This window comes from Heptranchias perlo, chromosome 20 (genome assembly GCF_035084215.1).
Source record: "Heptranchias perlo isolate sHepPer1 chromosome 20, sHepPer1.hap1, whole genome shotgun sequence".
NCBI classification, from domain to species: Eukaryota; Metazoa; Chordata; class Chondrichthyes; order Hexanchiformes; family Hexanchidae; genus Heptranchias; species Heptranchias perlo.
The window spans coordinates 26984571-27007019 of record NC_090344.1 but is presented as its reverse complement, the minus strand read 5'-3'; the positions used below and the strand labels follow the sequence as shown (position 1 = coordinate 27007019).

Sequence of the window (22449 nt, the reverse complement as noted above, 5' to 3'; positions counted from 1 at the left end):
TTCCTACAGATTGGAGGGTGGTAAATGTAACCCCACTATTTAAAAAAGGAGGGAGAGAAAAAAACAGGGAACTACCGACCAGTTAGCCGAACATCAGTAGTGGGGAAAATGCTGGAGTCCATTATAAAGGATGTGATAACAGAAAACTTGGAAGGCATTAACGGGATTGGACAGAGTCAGCATGGGTTTATGAAAGGGTTTGGGGATTTGTTGACGTACAGAAAACAGAAAGTCGGAATAAAGAGGTCATTTTCGGATTGGCAGGTTGTAACTAGTGGGGTGCCGTGAATATCAGTGCTTGGGCCTCAGCTATTTACAATCTATATGAATGACTTAGATGAGGGGACCGAGTGTAATGTATCCAAGTTTGCTGACGATACAAAACTAAGTGGGAAAGTAAGCTGTGAGGAGGACGCAAAGAGGATGCAAAGTGATACAGAAAGGTTAAGCGAGTGGGCTAGAAGTTGGCAAATGAAGTATAAAGTGGGGAAATGTGAGGTTATTGACTTTGGTAGGAAGAATAGAAAAGCAGAATACATTTTAAAAGGTGAGAGATTAAGAAATGTTGATTCAGAGGGATTTTTGTGTGCTTGGACATGGATCACAGAAAGTTAACATGCAGATGCAGCAAGCAATTAGGAAAGCAAATGGTATGTTGCCCTTTATTGTGAGGTGGTTGGATTACAAAGATAAGGAAGCGTTGCTGTAATTATATAGGGTTTGGTGGGACCGCATCTGGAGTACTGTGTACAGTTTTGATCTCCTTACCTGCGGAACGATACACTAGCCTGAGCGTGGGTGTAACAAAGGTTCACTGGATTGATTCCTGGGATGACAAGGTCGTCCTGTGAGGAGAGATTGAGTAGAATGGGCCGATATTCTCTGCAGTTTGCAATAATGAGATGATCCAATTGAAACATGTTAAATTCTTAGAGGGCTTGACAGGTTAAATCCTTGGAAGTTGTTTCCCCTAGCTGGAGAGTCTAGAACTAATGGTTATAATCTCAAGATAAGGGACCGGCCATTTCGGACAGAGATGTGGAACAATTTCTTCACTGAGAGGGTTGTGAACCATTGGAACTCTCTTCCCCAGAGTGCTGTGGATGCTGAGCCATTGGATAGATTCAAAACAGTGACAGATAGATTTTTGGACACGAAGGAACTCAAGGGATATGGGGAGAGGACGGGGAAGGAGAGTTGAGGTCGAAGATCAGCGATGACGTTATCAAATGGCGGAGCAGGCTCGAGGGACTGGATGGCCAACTCTTGCTCCTTTCGCTGATGTTGGTCCGCTGGAAAAGCAGAACTTGCCAGCTGTTTTAAAATTTTTAGCCTGAACAGGGACTTGAACCCTGGACTCTGAGATCACCACCTGTTTTAAAAGTCTGATGCTCTACCGACTGAGCTATCCAGGCGCCCTGCTAAACTCGTTTCCATCATAGAGATTCATGGTGGGACTCTGAATTATCCCTGGCGAAGCCGAATTCGGGGGAATATCCCTTCTCTTGAATTTTCAGCAACGTGTTGAGGAGAATCCTTGTTTCTGTTGAACATGATGTCAGAAACATGGACAGTGAACTCGTGATTTTGCAATTCTTCTTGTTTGTATAAAATGTCTTGTCATTCGTTAGCACCAATTAAAAAAAACACTTCACAAAATGGCTCAAAAGCTAAACTTGTTCCACACGGGAGCTGGAAAAGGCCTCTCGACATTTCAGCCGATCAACAATTGAAAGCTGAATAATTTCACCCGTTACACCGTGACACCAGGCAGCAGATTTGCCTCCCGAATATTCCCTACACGACACTTCAAACCGATGAATACCTGCTTCACGGAAAGAAGAATTGTGTTTTTGGTTCTTTAAAGATCTCGTGCCGGCCGCTTTACCATTTCAACTATCACCAATCGCCCCCTCTCCCTCCCATAAACAAATAAACTCTCACCTGCTATTGCAAGACGGGAGGCCAGAGGAGCCTCAGTGCCCACATGGGGACATGAAGAAGTCGATGCGTTATGGAACCGGTTTTACCTTGAACTCCAGTCAAAATGTTGAGAAGGTTCAACTACTTTAGACGGCGCTGGAGCTCACAACCTCGGCATTTCTCGAGTGTATAATTATTGTAGAAATAACGCGCGCTGACCGATTGCACCACTGGAGCCGCGCACGGTCTGTGTCACCAGTGCTCCCATCAAACAGCTTCATCCTCGGTCTCTCAATTATCGCTTCGTGATCTTTCCCAAACAGAAGCCTCCAACCAAGAGGCGATTCGTTTAACATCCGCAGTGACATTTAAAAGCCGTGGCATCTGAAACAAAACCCCAGACGATAAGAACTTTTAATTATATTATTATTATTCACTTAAGGACAATTATTTTGATGCTACTTTGAGGATTTGGGGAAATTGGGAGCTGAAACTAAGAAACTCTCTCTGAGCTGTCGGTGATTGAAGAGATGGGAGTTATTTCATTTGGAAACCGAGGCTCGGAACTTTCTGATAGAGAAGAGTGACAGAAGATTGTGGTTAGTGACAGTTACCGGGGAGACCCAGAGGAGAGGGAGAAAAGTCAAAGTCACAGCTGTGACAGCTCAAGTGCTCCGCTTATCCGTAATATTTAGAAAGTAATGTAAAATACAGGACAAACCAGTTTGGTGTCGGTTATTACTAAAAGTCCCGGGTTCAAAGGCGGATTTGTGAAGAGGGAACGGATTTAACCGCCAGACCGATATCATTCCCCATGAATCTGAAGCGTCTTGCGGAAAACGGCAGTGCGAACTGTTATGTTCGTGTCATGACTTGAAAGACCCTCCAATTATCGACAGTGGCTTTGAACGAGTTGTGCAGCCAAACCGCGATTGAAGCCGCTTTGCATTCGTCAAACGTATACGTGACAATATTGAGAGTGATAAGGGACGTTTTCAATTATTTGAAATCTCACCATGTGACCCGAAGATTGACCGCAGAATCGAGTTTTCCCTGTAAGTCCTGAATTCAAGGGAAAGGCGCTACAAACAAGTCGGAGAAATGAAGAGCGGAAAATGTGGATGAAACTTGCTCGAGTGAAAATCCCTGTCTGTTGGAAGACCCAGTCCCCAGTGGTGGAGAGGATTGGTATTTCAAGCTGTTTCACAGCTCACACACACACCATTGGCTCATTTAATCACCTTCAACAACTCGATTACATCATCACTTAATCTTCTATACACAAGGAAATACAAACCTTGTCTGTGCAACCTGTCCCGCATAACTTAACTGTTTTAGCCCCGGTATCATTCTGGTGAATCTGCGCTGCACCCCCTCCAAGGCCAATATATCCTCCCTGAGGTGTGGTGCTCAGAACTGAATGCAGGACTCGAAATGTGGTCTCAGCAGAGTTTATATAACAGTAACATAGCTTCCACCCCTTTAAATTCCAGCTCCCTTAAGGTAAAGGCCAACATTCCATTAGCCTTTTGGGTTATTTTTTGTCAATGTCCACTGACTTTTAGTGATTTCTGCACTTGGACCCGAAAACATCTTTCCTCCTCCACAGTTTCTAGCTTCTTACCAGTTAGAAAATATTCTAACCTATCTTGCTTAGGTCCAAAGTTCATACTTCCCCATATTGAAAGATTGAACAGACTGGGGCTCTTTTCCATAGGAAAGAGAAGGCTGAGGGCTAAGCTGATATCGGACTTCAAGGTTATGCCAGGGTTTGATAGATCAGATGTAGATAAGGTGTTTGAACTTTTGGTTGTGAGGATTCCAAAACTTGGTGCCATAAATAAAAGTTTGTCACTAATTAATCCAATATGGCATTCAAGAGAACCAGATATACCCAGAGACTCGTTAGAATGTGCAACTCGCTACCTCAAGAAGTAGTTAAGACGAATAGCATGGATGCGTTTACGGGGAAGCTAGATAAACACATGGAGGAGAAAGGAATAAAGGAATAAAAGTGTTTGCTCATAAGGTTAGATGAAGAGGGGTTGAAGGAGGTTCGTCTGCAGCATAAACACCGGCAGAGTCTCATTGGGCCGAATTGTCCGTTTCTGAGATGTACATTCTATGTAATTCTATGTAAGCTCCATCTGCCACAGTTTTACCAACTCACTTAACCTATCAATTTCTCTTATAACGTTATGCTCCGACCTGCACTACTCAATGTGCCACCTAACTTGGTGTCGTCGACAAACTTGGATATACGGCTCTCATTCATTCATCTACGTCATTTAAGCATATAGTAAAAAGCTGATGGGCCGGAACAGATCCCTGGGGGACACCACTAATCACATCCTGTCAATTTGAGCACAGATCCATTATCCCTACTCTCTGTCTCCTACCTCCCAACCAACTCCCTACCCATGTCAATGGGTTGCTTTAATTTCCATGTGCTCCCATTTGTGTTAACAGTCTCTTATGTGGCACCTTATCGAATGCCTCTGGAAGTCAATACACAAAAACACCCATAGACACTCCATTATCTACCACGTTATTATATCTTCAAAAAGTTCAACTAGTTTCGTTGGACTTGACTTCGTCTTTACAAATCCATGCTGGCTCTCTCTGATCAATTCATGTGTATCCAAGTGCTCAGTCATTCTTTCCCTAATAACAGATACTGGTAACTTCCCCACAACAGACGCCAGAATAATAGGTCTGTAATTTTCTACTTTATCTCTCCTCCCCTTCCTAAATAATGGAGTGACAGTGCCAATTTTTCAATCCATGGAACAATTCCTAATTCAAGAGAGTTTTGAACGATCATGACTAAAGCATGTACAATTTCCTCACCGATTCCTTTTAATCCCCTGGGATGGTAACCATCAGGTCCTGGAGATTTGTTTATCTTTAGTCCAATTACTTTCACCATTACTATTATTTTACTTACACTGAATCCCCTTGATTTATTTTCAGTTTTCCTCGTGTCTCTGGGATATTACCCTCATCCTTTTCTTTGAGTGTTTAGCAAGTCTGCCATTTCCTGATTTTCAATTACAATATCGCCCCCAACCATCTTTCAAGGGCCCACATTACTCTAAGTCACCCTTCTTTCTCTTTGTATACTGTTAATACCGTGAGAGTTGTCCGTATTTTCCTTCACAAGTTTTTCTCGTTTTCCCGTTTTGCACCTCTTAAGATTTTTTAAAATTTCAGCACCACGATAAACAACACTTCGCTGTGAAATTTGCTTCATTAGTTCTTCAGTGTCAGAGCGAGAATTGTCTGATCCTCTAATTTATTTAATGTAACAAACAAACACAAGCAAACATATCCATCCGTGTATCAACGCACTGATGGACACACACAGATAAACACAGCCTGAAACGTAGTCAGTATCGGGATTCACAGGGAAACGGGCAAGCGAAACAGACAAAGATGGAACAGTCTGAACCCCCAACAGAATGTGGCGTGTGGCTGATAGATATTAATGAGAGGAGGTGAAAACCACAGCCAGGAATTGGCTCCTGTTTACGAGACAGGATCTCCTGTCGAGTAAATAGGAGATCCTAGGTTCAATTCCCAGCAGCGCCTTGATGTAGTTTATAATGTTTAGTGAATCTGACAAGCGAAAACATGCAGTGCGGTGTTTGTCCTTGTTCAGAGAGCCAACTGAGAACTGATCAGAATGTCGCTTCAAAAATGCCCTTTCATTTTTCAGATCGACCTCTCATGGAATGTGACCGGAACACGTCAATGGAAGGACACGTTCTTGTCTCTGGGCTGGTTGAGGTCGGGGGATAATTCTCAATTCGAGAGTCATAGCACGGAGAAGGCTGAATTTAACCCCAGACTTTTGATCTTGACCTGCGGTTCAAACTTTTGCAAAGAGGGGAAAGAAGTCCCCAAATCACTCCACCTGAATCTCAAGCACCTTCGGAAGAAGTTCAGTTCAAACAATCAGGATTTTGAAGGCACCTCAATGACCTGCACTTTCATTGAACGAGCTTTGCTTACAATTGCATTCGACCTTGAAACCGCTCTGGGCTTTCATCTCACTGAAGCAGAGTGTGTCCGCTTTGTATCTGTGAGCATGTCGGTGACGAGGTTCGCTTTGATATTGGTCGCTTTCAAATTTTAAAATTTCACCAAGCGTCAGGGAAAAGAAACCGAGAATCGAATTGCCCCTGTAAGTGATGAATTGAAGGGATTGGTGCTCCAAGCAGATCTGGAAAATGCGCAGTGCAGTCGCACAGGAGTTCCAAATCCACCCTCTCGCCACTGGGCGATCATATTAACTGAGCTTTACTCTGGCCCAGTGTCACCGCGCTGAAATCGAGTATTTCTCCGGCACGTTTCTCTTAACTTCATAGTTGCTGATTTCAGAGTGAAGACCGGCTCGTTGGATTTTCACTCCTGCAAGCTTCAACCATTCATTTTGGACTGACAGTAGACAACTGTTATATTGGCCACTGCAACCTCAAAGTTCAGCTGAGTGAATTATTGGTTTAGTGGGTAAATTCTTCACCTGTCTCGTGGTGCTATCGTTTGACGCGAAGGTTTGATGGTTTGAGCCCTAATTTTATTTTCCCTAAGGATTCATCGCCTCAAAGTTACAGGGTTTCAATGTGTGTTTTGTTTGCAAGAAAATGTACCGTGATCATTGCCGGCTGAGCAGGGCTGATATTTCACCATTTTCCCTGTGGTCGGAGAGCAGGCACATAAAACATAAAAAGGAATGCAACTTTGGCTTCACGGAAATCACAATTCATAACCAATTAATTTTAAGCGGGTTTATTTTAAATGAGTTAACGCCTATGGTCGACCGAGGACTGTCACACAAACAGGTTAAATCTTCATAGAATAATTACCACAGTCATTTTTAGACTGGATGCCGCACGGCCACTTTGCTATCAGTGAAGAGAGACCAGAAAGACGGAAGTGCCGTTTGTCCCTCTCAGTGTGGTCCTGAAGGACTGTGTCCAAGCTGAAATTCTGTTCCCACCGGACGATCCTCTCCCCAGATTGTCCTTTCTGAGCTCCAGCCAGGTGATGCGAAACACTCAGATGGGAAAGACCAAAATCTACAACAAGGTGTTTAAAACAAAGCTGATTAATTAACAGATATCCAGAATATTAAACTCCAGCCCAGTTATAGGGGTTATTAACATCAGCAGAAAGAAACCCCAAATGTCAGAATGAACATGGTTCAGTCCTGGATGCGATTAACAGCAGAATCCAACCCTTGCAGTCACTTGTGAACTCGCTGGTGTCTCAGCACGTGTGATGACTGAGCGAATCCCTTCCCACACACGGAATCATAGAATCATAGAAAGTTACAGAACAGAATGAAGCCATTCAGCCCATCGTGTCTGTGCCGGCCGAAAAAGAGCTATCCAACTTAATCCCACTTTCCAACACTTGGTCCATAGCCCTGTAGATTATGGCACTTCAAATGCACATCCAAGTATTTTTAAATGAGTTGAGGTTTTCTGCCTCGACCACCCTTTCAGACAGTGAGTTCCAGACCCCTAACAACCTGTCCGCTTCTACGTATCCTGTTACTTTTTCACTGCTATCTGGAAGTCCATAAACAACTCCCACCTTAGTCTTGTGTTCTATTCTGTTACTCAATTCTACGCAAAGCGTTTCTACTGCGTGCTCACCTTTACTGATATCTCTTCTTTCTAATGTTGTAATAATATCCCTCCTCAATATCGCTACTCCCCCGCCTTTTCCAATGTCGCTATCCTTTCTAAACGGCTGAAAACTTGAAATATTTATCTCCCAGTCATGCCCAGTTCGTATCCAGGTCTCAGTGATAAGCGGTACGTCATGCACTATAAGCTGAATTTACGCTTCTAATTCACTTGTTTTATTTCTTTTGCTACGTACATTAGTGTATAGAACATTTAATTGGGCATGAGAACTTGTCCTGCCCTTATGCCCTGATGTTGTGTTTGACATGCTTGGTAAATAAGGTTGGTGAGCTGCAGACACAAGTGGTAACATGGGATTATGTTCTCGTGTCAATAATGGAGACCTGGCTCAAACAAGCGGAGGAGTGGCCACTTAAATATTCCTGGCTACAACGTATTCAGGAAAGAGAGGGAAAGAGAAAGAGGGGGGAGGGTAAAGGAGAGCAGGCGCTATTGATCAAAAATACTGTTACAGCGGTAGAAAGGGTCGCCATGCTTAAGGGTGCAAAGGCAGAATCTATTTGTTTAGAATTAAGGAACAATTGAGGAGCTATTACGCTGCTGGATGCATTCTATAGGCGACCAAATAGTGGGAAGGAGCTAGAGGTGCAAATTGACAGTCAAATTGCAGAAAGATGAAATAATTTTAGAGTAGTGATAAAAGGGGACTTCATTTATCCTAATATAGACTGGGAAATATCAGTGTAAATTCAAAGAGGGCGAGCAATCCCTGAAATGTGTACAAGAGAACTTCCATAAAGGAAGGAAGCAGTGTTGGATTTATTTCGGGGAAAGAAGTGGGGCAAGTGGAGCATGATTCTCTGGGGGAGCATTTGGAGCAGGTGCAGAGTAGTGATGGAAAATGCAAGGAAAAATGAAGTGTGAAAATACTCAACTGGGAAGATCGAATTTCAGCGAGTTGAAAAGGGATCGGGTCCAGGTGGATTGGAATCAAAGATTGGCAGGTAAAACAGGAAATGAGCAATGGGAGTCTTTGAGTGAGGAGATAGTTCGGGTACAGACTGGATACATTCTTACTCGAGGAAAGGTTGGGCATGGAAAACTAGAGCTCCCTGGATGACAACAGAGTATTTGAGACAGCATTTTGTACATTCTGAATACCAATATCCGGACAGGTGTGCCCGCGGTGAGAAACGTTGCCAGATAAAAAGCGGCCACATTCAGCTTCAGTGAGATGAAATCCGAGAGCGGTTTCAAGGTCAATTGCAATTGCAAGTAGAATGCATTCAGAGATCATGAGATCATTGAGAGACCTCCAAACACCCTGCCAGTTTGAACAGCAGCTCAAGATAAAAAGTCGGGGGGAAAAAATGATGGCTCGTTCGGGATTTGAACCTGGGATCTCTCAAATATTTCAAGCAACAAACCCGAAGCGAGAATCATACCCCGAGACCAACGAGCCCGCTACAAAAAAAAAAATAACAAACAGTAGTTTCTGAGTATCAGCGGCGACTTTCCCCAAATCTCCCTTAAAGTACCGGAAATAAAAATGTGTCCGGACATTAGTGAAGAATCATAAAGCCAATTTCTTCACTGTTGGGTTTTGTTTAGGGCTCCTGACGCTGATAAAGATGATTGGGGACAGTTGATGAGTTAATGGTTGTAAGGGCGCAGACACTCCGGTGAAACGGTGCAGATTCTCCAGTGTGAGGATGCAGATTCTCCGGTGTGAATGAAATGCGGCTTAGAACTGTTGTTTTTATTCAAGGCAGCGCTGCAGGATCCTTTCATGATCACTCACAAATCAACTGTAACCCATCGGAATGTGAATACAATTTTGCGTTTCCAAAATAAAAGGGAGTGACATTCATTGTGGAAACAGTCTGGTGTCGCTCACTGCAGAAATATCCATGTCAGAGTGAAGCGGCTCTCCTGCAACCTTCGGACCTTGTCTGTCAAGAAGAATTCAGATTTCCCCGAAGCCAATCACAGGTTAAATGGTGGAATATCGGCCGTGCTCAGCTGGCCATCGAAACCGGGCATTTGTTTTGCAGCCAAAACAAATATCAGAAACCAGGAAATGCGAGACCATGAAGATAAAAGATACCCTACCGTCTCTAGGTGGGCTCGAACCACCAACCTTTCGGTTAACAGCCGAACGCGCTAATCGATTGCGCCACAGAGACAGCACACGTTTATTACTGAACCACTGATTGAACGAGCTAAAAATTCAGGTTGCAGCGATTAATATCACCTCTCTCGACGATCAGTTCACTTTTCCAAAATAAAGTGTGTGAAGTTTGCACGAGTGAAAATCCGTGCTCTATCATTCCTGAACATTAAACTCACCTTGTCATTAAACACCTGTATGTTGGAAGACTCCGTCCCCTCGTGGTCGAGAGGATTGATTTTTTGAGCTGTGATTCGCCATTCTCTATTCCAGTAATATTCAGGTTTGCTGAAAATGAGATGAGATGAAATGAGCAGGTCCGACGAGCAGGTCTGTGACACGACTCGATGTCGACAAAGTTGTCTCTTGCACTTACAGTGAAGCGGATGGCAGTTTTCAATCTTAAACCAGTAACCATGATGTTAAGAAAACGTGTGGTCGAGAGATACTCGATTTCAGCGCGGCGACACGGAGTCAGAGTAAAGTTCAGTTCATGCGATTGCCGAGTGGCGAGATGGTGGATTTGGAACTCCTGTGCGGCTGCACTGCGAGTTGTCCAGATCTGCTTGGAGCGATATTCACTTCAATTCATCACTGACAGGGACAATTTGATTCCAAGATTCTTTTTCCCTGCTGCTTGGTGAGATTTCAAAATTTTTAATCGACTCATACCGACCCCAAACTCGTCACTTCCACTCTGACAGATGGAACGCGGTCACACTCTTCACTTCGGTGAGATGAAAGCCGGGAGCGATTTCACGGTGGAATGCAATGGCGAACAAAACTCATTCCAAGAAAGTGCAGGTCATTGAGGTGCCTTTAAATTCCTGATTGTTTGCATTGAACGTCTTCCCAAAGCGTTTAAGATTCACGTGGAGCGATTTGGGGACTTATTTTCCATCTTTGCAAAAGTTTCAACCGCAGGTCAAAATCAATAGTCGAGGGCGGAATGAGACGCCTTCCTGAAATTTGAGAACCAGTGAAGCAGACTTTAGAGCAAGGTTCTGTTTATTGAGAAAAAGCAGATACAATATTCATCCCGGAACGATCCAGAATCTGATCAGCTCGAAAAGTAACGGTGACCTCATGATTTGAACACGCAGCCTTCTGGTGACGCAATAAATCATGAAGATTGAAGCAGGAAGTTGAAAAGTGGGAATTGATAGATTCAGTGAGTGGGCAAAACTGCGGCAAATATAGTTCAATGCGGGGTGAGCGAGATCATCCAATTTAAATCTAAGAAAGATAAATCAGAATGTTTTCTAAATGGTGAGAAACTAGGAACTGTGGAGGAGCAGAGAGATTTAGGAGTCCGAGTACAGAAAGCGCTGCCAACTAGCGTACAGGTACAGAAATTAATTAAAATGTCTAATGGACCATCAGTACGGCCGGTTAACTCAGTTGCTTAGAGGATGTTGTAACGCCTTAATCACGGATTCGATTCTTATAATTTACTTTATTTATTTCGGCTTTTTATAACTTTTAAAATCGAAGCTTTACAAAAAAATATATGAAGACAGATTCGAGGGGACTGTTTTTTGAATAACATCCATTGTCACTTTGCCCCTGGACCGGAGAAACACGTCTTTCTTTTTATTCGGGATTTTTTGGCAACTGACCCTGTGACGCAATGGCTAGTGTGCTGGACTTCTACTTGTTTTGTTTGATAAGCCATTCAAAGGTTGTGGATTCGAGTTGCAACGGCGTTGGATTTTAGTTCGGGAGCTGGGAAGTGAAATTTTACAGCAAAACCGCAACAGGATCATTGATGTCCGTCAAGGATGTGAAACTGCCCCCGACACTTCATCTTACACAAGTGGCTCCAGTCCCATCCGAATTCATGATTCTTAAACCATTCTGAGCTGGATTGGCGAAACACTCTCAAGAAGGAGACTCATCATCTGCTCGGACCGAAAGTCAATCTGCTCGACTTCCGGCGCTGTCAGACTGCATGCTCCTTCAGACAGGTTTCCAACTGGACACATGCATCCTGCTGCCGTGGCAGCATTGGTGCTTCAGGGGTAGAATTCTTGCTTGCAGTAATTCTGTTCCTGTAAAACTAGCTCCTGAAGTGTAGGATGGAAAGTATCCTGGCTGAGCGGCCTCCGGCTCTGGTTTAAAACTCCAGTTAAATCCCACGATTTGTTGATGTATCAAAGTCATAGTTTGTGTCTCTAAAACCGCAGCCTCCCTCCTGTAAACAAGTAATACGAAACATCACATCTGCGCTTGCAACCGCGTCGTCCGGAGGAACCACATGGCAATTCAGATAATTAAATGAATTTTGGAACACATCAATTGTACCTTCAACTCCGGTCGAAATGTTCACAAGGAAAAGGATTGTTTGATCTTGCTGAGATTCGAATTAAAAACCCCGGTATTTCCTGAGCCTGTAACTCAAATAAGGACCGATTGCGCCGCTAGAGCCCGGTCACTCTGATCACCTGTCACACTCTGCTGGAAAGAATCTGAAGGTGAGATTTCCTTCCCTGTGGAAACGTGTCCTGTCCCCGTGATGAAACTAATATCTGCACTTTCACTTTCAGCTTCTTTCACATCCTCTGCTCCATCGCACGACAATCGGGTTTTCTGTGAACAAGTCAAAATGGATATTTGCAGAAATTCTGTCAGTGGAAAATTCGAATCGAGAAACGCCCCAAACATTGAAACCAGCGATTTAAACCACCAGCTCACACTTCCACAAAACAAGGTCTGTCTTCAAAGGTCTATTTAATGATCAAATAAATTAATTGAAGCTAATTGACCGCATTTGCCTGGTGCCGGGGTTGTTCGCCTTTGTGCAGAGAAGGTTCAGAGGAGATTTGCTGGAAGTGTTCAAAGTCATGAAGGGTTTAGATCAAGTAAATAAAGAGAAGCTGTTTTAATTGGCGGAATGGTCGGGAACCAGAGGACACAGATTTGAGGTGATTGCATCAGAACAAAAGGCGATATGAGGAAAAACTTAATTACGCAGCGAGTCGCTCTGATCTGGAATGCGCTGCTTGAAAGGGTGCTGGAAGCAGATTCAATCGTGACATTAAAACGGAATTTGAAGTTGAAAAATACAGAGCAACGGGAAAGGGCCGGGAATGGAACTAATTGGATTGATCCTTTAAAAGCCGCCACGGGCTCGATGAGCCGAATTGCCTCCTTCTGTGCTGTAACTATTCTATGATTCGATGGACAGAAGCGGTCTGAATGAATGGGCGATCGGTTGTGGGTAACAGGGAAATTTTCGACTGGTTGAACGGTTGTGTTACTGACGGCTCCTTGTTCTCGGATTATGGTTTTCATTTTGGGCGTTTCACTGTTTGATATGTGAGAGGTTGGGGGTTCAAATCCCAAAACCCTCCTGTTTGACTATTTCCAGTGAAGATTCACTTATTTCTTTCTCCCATTTTTTCAGCGTTGCAGAAAGCAGCATTGATTTAATCCTCGAGCATGTTTGAGGTCCAGAGGTCAGAATGCAGCCGGTTTGTCGACGCAACACACACGGAGAGAGTAAAATGCCTCACGGCGGTGTGCAGATTGAAACTGAAGGTGAATTTATCCCAATTCAGGCGATCTCAGAGGTGCAGAATAAAAATGCGCCTTAATTGGTCTGGAATACGAACCCTGTTCCCTCGCGTGGTAAGTGCAAATTCTACCAGTGAAACAGCAACGTTTTCATGGAAACCTGTCCAATTGGAAACCTGTTTGAAACAACATATAATTTCACAAACCTCCTCTGAGTACCTTCCACATTCTGATTTACAGCCCTGCATTACCAGCACTCGCTGTATGTGATGGCCGAGTGGTTCAGGCGTTCGATCTAAAACTCGACAGGGTCGTTCGGTGAAACATTGGAATGCTGCTCGCGGCGCTATTGTTGAACGTTTTGTTCAATGCTCAAATAAATATGAACTGGAAATAACGGGCCGCATTTCCTTCTCTCAGAGAGATCCTCCACCGCGGCAGAGCCTTTTAATTGGGAGCCCAGTGGTCTCTTGCAAAATTTCAAGGTGCTTGAAGGAAACTTCACAATAATCCACAACTGGAGAATTGTGTCCAATTCTGGGCACCACACTTTTGGAAGGATGTGAAGGCCTTAGAGGTGGCGCAGAAAAGATTTACTGGAATGGTTCCAGGGATGAGGGACTTCAGTTATGTGGAAAGACTGGAGAAGCTGGGGTTGTTCTCCTTCGGGCAGGAAGGTTGAGAGGAGATTTGATAGAAGTGTTCAAAATCATGACGGGTTTAGATAAAGTAAATAAACAGAAACTGCTCCCGTTGGCGGAAGGGTCGAGAACCAGAGGACACAGATTTACGGTGGTTGACAAAAGAACCAAAGGCGATATGAGGAAAAACGTTTTAAATCAGCGAGTAGATATAATCTGGAATGCATCTCCGGAAAGTGTGGTGGAAGCAGATTTAATCGTGACTTTCTAAAAGGAATTGGATAAGTATTTGAAGGAAAAATATTTGCGGGTCGACAGGGAAAGAACGGGGGAATGGGACTAACTGGATTTCTCTTAAAGAGAGCAGGGGCAGGCTCAATGGGCCGAATGTCCTCCTTCTGTGCAGTAACGATTCTATGAGTGTATGATTCCATCTCTCTCAAGCTTCATTTCAAATTCTGCTAACTTGATATTCAGGCTTTTTTTTCCATACTTTTCTCTCTCTATCTCCCTCTGTCTCTGTCCCTCTGTGTTTTCCCCTGATGAACTTATCAGGCTTCCTTGAACGGACAAAGCTCATCGAACCTGCGACACCAGCAGAGAACGGTAAAGATGGAAAGACTGAGACGGTAGGAAAAGTAAAGGACCAACCCAGATGATGAATTCGTAGCCAATGTCCACATATTGATGTCTCTTCGTACTCATAGTGAAATCATCAGTCCTTTTAGCCCAGAATAAAAACAAATTCTTGTCTTTATAAAGCGCTTTTCACGACATCAAGACGTCCCAAAGCGCTTTACAGCCAATGAAGTATTTTTGAAGTGTCGTCACTGTTATACTTGTGGTAGAGTGGATAATCTGCGGATGCCAAGACAGACAACAATGTAGCTTTAGAGCAATTAATTCTGCAAAGCCTCACTTGATATTACAACTCGCACATTCGAAACGAATGTGGTAAAGAGAGGCTAATATTGTTGGTATGAAATAGTTAATGTACGTCTTCACATTGCCGTACATCGGAATAGAAAAAGTGATAGGATGTAGAGAATGGTGGCCGATCGGCTGTGGGTGGCACAGAATTCTGCATTCGTTTCACCCCTCTGTTATCAGTGGCTCGTTGGTCTTCGGGTATGATTCTCACTTTGGGGATTTGCTGATTGTTATGTGAGAGATCCCGGACGAGCCCTGCGGTGTTACCATTTTTAGTTCAAAATCACTAATTGGCTTCTCACGTCTTGTCAGCGGTGTAGTCGGCAGGATTGTCTTAATTCCAGTGCATGGAGGACAGAATGCAGAGGTTCTGTCGACGATAACACACATGGAGAAAGGAAAATATCACAAGATGGTGTTCAAATTCAAGCTGAATGTAAATGTATCCCAATTCACTCGACCTCATGAATGGAGAATGAAAAATGCTCCTCTATTGGGTGGTGATCGAACCCGCGCCTCCCGCGCAGAAATCAAGAATTTTATTACTGAAATAACAAAGTCCGCATCGCAGCCGGCGGCATGCGCTCAGTTCGAAACCTGTCTAAAAGAACATACAGTCTCAGAGTTCTCCTGTCATAACCTTCTTCATTCTCTTCTGCAGCGGTGTCGGATTTGTCGCTTGCAGCAGCGATGACCGAATGATTAAGGCGTTAGACTTGCAATGTGATTTTCCAACCCAGCTTCGACGCAATACACGTGGAGAATGGAAAATGTCTCAAATGGTGCGCAGATTGAAGCTGAGGGCGAATGTCGCACAATTCACGCGATCTTATGAATGGAGAATGAAAATAATCCGAAACGAACCGGAAATCGAACCCCGGTTTCTAACGTGATAAATGAGAATTCTATCACCGAGACAGCAAAGTCAGCACATTAACAAGCTGTAAGTTTCCAGTTGGAAACCTGTCTGAGAGAACAAAGTGTCACAAATCTCGTGTGATAACCCTACGCATTCCGATTTATAGCTGTGCATCATCGATGTTTGCAGCTGCGATGGCCGAGTGGTTAAGGCGTTGGACTTGAAATCCAATGGGGTTTCCCTGCACAGGTTCGAATCCTGTTCGCAGCGCCACTTTTCAAAGTTTGTTCAGTGTTCAAATTAATATGAACTTGAACGAACGGACCTTGTTCGCTCCCTCAGAGAGGTGCTCCATCGCCAACGACGCTTTGAACTCGGAGCCCAATTGCAAAATTGCAGGACACGTGAAGGAATCTCTCCCAAGCTCCATTCTCAGTTCTGCTCGTTCGCAGAACTTGACATTTATACAATTTATTTCTATGTTTTAATCTCTCCCTGTCTCTGTCACTTGACTTTGCCTGTTTTCTCCTGATGGACTTCTCAGGCATCGTGAACAGCGAAGAATGATGGAACCTGCAACACCAGCAGAGAAGGGTAAAGATGGAAAGACTGAGACGGTAGGAAAAGAAAAGGTGCAACCCAGCTGATGAATTCGTAATTAATGTCCACACGTTTATGTTTCTTCCCCTCACAATGAAAAAATCAGCAATTTGAGTACAGTACACTTATGGTAGGGTGTATAATATGCGGATGTTGAGACCGACAATCGAACCATTGCCGTGGTGATGAAAGCGCCGAATCCTAAACACTGAACCCCAAGGAAACGCTGAAAATTCTTTGCTGCGAACAAGCAGAGCAACGCGGCCTTTCCTACTTGGCCCTTTGTAATTCAGGTAATTTTCCTGCCAGACAAACTGCTCGCACAAAATGGCATTTTCTGTTCGAAATAATATCGCAACAGAGGTGATGTTCAAGCAATGACATCACCAAGTGCAATTAGGCATGTACATGAAATGGTAAGTGAGGTAAAATACTCTCATGCTGCTGATGGACATGTTTCCATTTCCAAAATTCACGCACTGAATGCAGCTCCTTGGAAAACTGCAAGATCACGCAGGTCCATCGTGAATCGTTTGAAGCAACTGGCAGTTTAAAGTGGCATCTCCTGCTGCTTCTGTGGGGAGTGAGAGACAGACACTGTCGGTATTTGCGTGCAGTTTGATTTTGCACAGAACTGCACAGAAAAACAGCAAATATACCGGGGCTGTGAGATGTTCTATATTATTGATATTTAGCCACAGGAATATCCGCGGTCAGAAGCTGAAAAGGAGAGATAAGAGGCCTGAGAATAAACTTAGAGCTGAATGAATCATGAAAGAGCGAAAGAAAAACAAATGTCATCAGTTCCACTTTGTCTCGTGCGCAATCTTGGGAGCTCCCCAATGGCCTGGTGGTGAGAATTCGGTACTCTCACCGCCGCGAGGTTCGATTCCCAGTCAGGGAATTAACTTTAAAAAGAGTTATGAACTTATTAAATTAATTACATGAAGCTAATTGAATCCTGTTAGTAGTTGAATCCCTGTTTTAATCACCATGAATCAATCGATAACTTTCTATTTCAGACTGAAGGCGATGTTGACGTGGTTACCGAGAGACAGTCAAAACTTTATAAGATTTTTATGCTTTGAATGTGATGATTTTTTTTCATTTTATGGACTGCATCTTAAGAGTGAGATTAAAAACGCAGTGGAGTCGTTGTTAAATTTAACATTAACTGGCAATTGTCGCTGTTTATCACAGGGACGCCCGAACTAGTTCTCCGATCAAGATGAAAGTAACGCAACGAGGAACATCTGATACAACACGAAAGGCATCGGGCTATGACAAAAATCCCCACCGTTTTGCTTTTCCAAAATAAAGGGTGTGAAATTTATTCTCTGAACATTGGAACAGTCTGGTCTCGCTCACGACAGAAATCTCCATGTCACAGCGAACCAGCTCTCCTGCTGCGAATGCGGCCTCCCTTCGGGCCTTTCGGGGGCTTGTCTGTCAAGGAGAATTGTAATTACCGTGAAGCCAATGTTCCATTCCTTTATATGATTCATGTGCCTGATTTCCGACCGCAGGGTAATTGGTGGAATATCAGCCCTGCTCAGCTGGCAATGATTCCGGTACATTTTCTTGATTCCAAAACATGCGTTGAAACCCTGGAACTTTGAGGCGATGAATCCTGAGAATAAAATAAGGGCTCGAACCATCAAACTTTCACGCTGACGGATAACACCGCCGAGAACAGGTGAAGAGATCACCTGCTAAACCAATAATTCACTGGGCTAAACTTTGAGTTTGCAGCCACCAATATAACAACTGTCTACAGTCAGTGAAAAATGAATGATTAAAGCTTGTAGGAGTGAAAATCCAACCAGCCAGTCTTCACTCTTAAACCAGCAACTATGAAGAAAAACATGCCGGAGAAATACTCGATTTCAGAGCGGCGACACTGGGCCAGAGTAAAGTTCATTCAATATCATTGCCGAGTGGCTGGAGGGTGGATTTGGAACTCCTGACCGATTGCACCACGCATTTTCCAGATCTGCTTGGATCACCAATCCCTTCAGCTCATCGCTAAGAGGGACAACTCGATTCTCGGTTTCCTTTTCCTGACGATTGATGAAATTTTACAAATTGGAAGCGATCAATATCAAAGCTAAACACGCCACCGACATGATCACAGATACAAAGCGGCCACACTCTGCTTCAGTGAGATGAAAGTCAAGAGCGATTTCACGGTCGAATGCAATGGCTAACACAATTCATTCAACGAAAGTTCAGGTCGTTGAGGTGCCTTTAAAGTCCTGATTGTTTCTATTGAACTTCTTCCCAAAGCATTTGAGATTCACGTCGGACGATTTGGGGACGTTATTTTCTTTTGTGCAAAAGTTTCAACTGCAGTTCAAGATCAAAATTCCAGGGACGACAGTTGTTCACAATTTATCGGTGCTGGGACCACTGCTGTTCACAATTTATCGGTGCTGGGCCACGGTTGTTCACAATTTATCGATGCTGGCACAACTGTTGTTCACAATATATCAGTGATAGGACCACTGTTGTTAATACTTTATCAGTGGTGGGACCACTGTTGTTCACAATTTATCGGTGCTGGGACCACTTTTGTTCAAAATTTACATTCATGATTTGGACACGGGAATCGGAAGTACAATTTCAAAATTTAGGGACGACACCTCATTGCGAGCTGTAGTTAATACAAAGAAAAATGCGAATAATAAAGGAAGACATTAGTAAATTTGCAGAATGGGCATGTAAATGGCAAATTAATTGCAATATTTATTATATACTCCCTTGCCTTTTTGACCCCCCCCCCACCCCACTAAATGCATTACCTCACACTTCTTCAGATTGAATTGCATTTGCCACTTTTCTTTCCACCTGCCTGCTCTATGGATATTTTCCTGCAGTCGACAGCTTTCCTCCTCACTCTCAACCACAGGAACAATTTTTGTATCATCTGCAAATTTCTTCATCATGCCACCTACATTTCAGTCTAAATCAATGATCTGTACCATGAAAAGCAGGGACCGAGTACGAAGCCGCAAGGAACCCCACTCGAAACAGCCTTCCAGTCACAAAAGCACCCGTCGACCACAACCGCTTGCTTCCTGCTGCTCAGCCAATTTTGGAGTCAACTTGCCAATGTCCTTTGGATCCAATGGGCTTTTACATTTTTGACAAATCTGCCCTGTAGGACTTTGTCAAAAGCCTCGTTAAAATCCATGTTGACTCCATCAATCGCGCTACCCTCATCGATCCTCCTTGATACCTCCTCAAATAATTCAATTCAAACGACCTTCCCTTAACAAATCCACGCTGACTCTCCTTGATTAATCCGTGCCTTTCTAAATGACGATTCATACTTCAGCTCGAGTTTAGGCCGACTGGCCTGTATTTACTCGATCTATCCCTGTCTCCCTTTTTCAACAATGGTACAACGTTAGCAATCCTCAAATCCTCCTGCACGACACCTTTTGCCTGGGTGGATTGGAAAATGATGGTCAGAGCCTCCGCTATTTCCTTCCTTGCTTCTGTTAACATCCTGGGATATATTTCATCTGGGCCTGCAGATTCAGGTCGAGCGATTTGAGGACTTCTTTTTCCTCTTTGCAAACGTTTGTCCCGCAGGTCAAGATCACAAGTCTTGGTCCAAATTGGGATGTCTTCCGGCTTTGAACCTCAAATCGTGAATTATACCCCGATCCCAACGAGCCGAGAAACAAGAACGTGTCCTCAAATTAACGTGTTACAGACACATTCTCTGAGAGGTCTGTCTGTGGAATGAAAGGGCGTTTTTGAACAGTCATTCTGTTATCCGTTTCCTCCTGAAACCTGAACAAATACGAACACCACATTGTTATTTTGTCGCTTTATTCCAAAAATTAGGTAAAATAACGAGCTGCACAAGGCACTGTTGGGAGTTGAACCCAGGATCTCCTGTTTATTGGACAGATGCTTTAACCAACTAAGCCACAGCGCCAATTGATGAGATTATGCCCCAACTCCTTTCACAAATATCTATCAGCGACACTTCAATGTTGGGGGTTCAGGCCGTTTTGTCTCTGTCCATTTCGCTTGTCCGTTCACCTGTGCATCCCGACACTGACTGCATTTCTCGCTGAGTTTATCTTTGTGTATCCTTCAGTGCGTTGATACATGGATGATTATGTGTGATTGTATTTGTGACATTGAATAAATCAGAGCTTCAGACAATTCTCGCTCTGACATTGGAGAACTATTGAGCCGAACTTTACAGCGGAGTGTTGTTTATTGTGGTGCTGAAACTAAAAAAATCGTAAGAGGAGCAAAAAGGGAAAAGGAGACAAACTTATGAGGGGAAATGAGGACAACTCTCAAGGTTTTTACGAGCATATTAAGAGAAAGAAGGGCGGCTGAGAGTAATGTGGGCTGCTTGAAGACAGATGGAGGTGATATTGTAATTGAAAATCAGGAAATGGCAGAGTTGCTAAATTTTTACTTTGCATCGGTCGTCACAGAAATGGATGACGGTAACATGCCAGAGACACGAGGAAAACTGTTAATAAATCAAGGGGATTCAGTACAAGTAAAATGATGGCAATGGAGAAAATGAGGAGGCGAACGATAGACAAATCTCCAGGACCTGATGGTTTCCACCCCAGGGGATAAAAAGGAACAGGTGAGGAAATTGTACATGCTTTAGTCATGATCGATCAAAACTCTCTTGATTTAGGAATTGTTATTTAACGAAGCGCATCCTGATTGGAGGCTTGTGTTTGAGAAAGATCTCGAAGTGATAATTGAGAACAATTTTACAACACCAAGTTATAGTCCAACAAATTTATTTTAAATTTGGAATTTAAAATAAATTTGTTGGACGATAACTTGGTGTTGTAAAATTGTTTACAATTGTCAACCCCAGTCCATCACCGGCATCTCCACATCATAATAATTGAGAGACCGAAAATAAAGCTGTTTGGCAGGAGCGCTGATGCTGTCGGTTGTTCGCTGCTCTCGTGTTCCACAATTGTTAAGCGTGCGTTACTTATTTATAGCAGTATGGGCTCCAGAAATGACCAGGTTGTGAGTTCGAGCGTCTTCTAAAACAATCAAACCTTTTACTCCGAACATTTTGATCGGAGTTCAAGGTAGAAATGGTATCTTCCATAACGCAACTTGTTAACAACCAGTCGTTTTTACAATACGCTCTTGTGGGACAAACGTATGGAGGTCAACAATCGACTTCTTAGTTTTCCCATGTGGGAATTTGGGTTCCTCTGGCCTACCGTCTTTCAATAGCAAGTGCTAGTTTACTTGTTCATAGGGGGAGAGGGGGCTTTTAGCGGCAGCTCATATGGCAAAGGGGCCGGTACAAGATCTTTAAATCTAAAGAACCAAACACACAATTCTTCTTTTCTTTAAACCGATATTCATCGGTTGGAAGTTTCGTGTTGGGAAAATTTGGAAGAGAAATATGCTGCCTGGTTTCACTGTGTCACGGGTGAAATTATTCAGCTTACAGATGTTAATCCACTGAAAGGTCGAGAGGCCTTTTTCAACTCCCGTGTGGGACAAGTTCAGCTTTTGAGCCGCTGGATAAAGTGCTATTTTAATTGCTGCTAACGAATGACACGACATTTGGCACAAACAAGAAGAATTGTAAACTCACGAGTTCACTGTTCATGTTTCTTACCTCTTGTTCAACAGAAACAAGGATTCTCCTCAACACGTTGCTGAGAATTTTATCAAACGGACCTCCCCCTCGTTCGACGACTGCAGCGATAATTCAGAGATCTCCCATGAATATGTACGATGGGAGCTTATGTAGTATCGAGCCTGGGTAGCTCAGTCGGTAGAGTATCAGACTTTTAAAGTGGGCAGTGAGCTGAAGGTCCAGCGTTTAACTCCCTGTCCAGGCTCCAAATTTCGGAACAGCTGGCAAGCTGTGACTTTGTAGGGGGACCTGAGATGTGTTGTCAAAGTTTCGATAGTATCTTGTTTCCCAGGGATGGGCAGTAATGCGCCGTCTGAGGCGGTTCCCGATCAGGAATTCAACTTTACTGTATTAGTTCACTGTATTAATTTCGCAAAACTTATTCAACTCTGTAAAAATGACGAATACTTGTTCAAATCGCCATTGATCAACCAGTAACTTTCTGTTTCCGGCTGAAAGAAATGCTGACTTTTTTTATGCGTTAATTCACC

General features: G+C 43.5%; 1 protein-coding gene and 4 non-coding genes across 5 annotated transcripts in view; 1 reads left to right on the top strand and 4 right to left on the bottom strand.

The window, feature by feature from the left end:
- The window catches only part of LOC137335996 (zinc finger protein 84-like), a 60701-nt gene that overhangs the window by 11899 nt on the left and 26353 nt on the right, over window positions 1-22449 (bottom strand). The gene's annotated exons all lie outside the window — the stretch shown is intronic.
- On the bottom strand, window positions 1331-1415 carry trnak-uuu (transfer RNA lysine (anticodon UUU)). The gene is given in 2 exon segments: window positions 1331-1366; window positions 1379-1415. It is a non-coding gene; the product is annotated as a tRNA-Lys (tRNA).
- On the bottom strand, window positions 9693-9766 carry trnan-guu (transfer RNA asparagine (anticodon GUU)). The gene has a single exon. It is a non-coding gene; the product is annotated as a tRNA-Asn (tRNA).
- On the top strand, window positions 15885-15966 carry trnas-uga (transfer RNA serine (anticodon UGA)). Its single transcript has one exon. It is a non-coding gene; the product is annotated as a tRNA-Ser (tRNA).
- On the bottom strand, window positions 20172-20245 carry trnai-aau (transfer RNA isoleucine (anticodon AAU)). Its single transcript has one exon. It is a non-coding gene; the product is annotated as a tRNA-Ile (tRNA).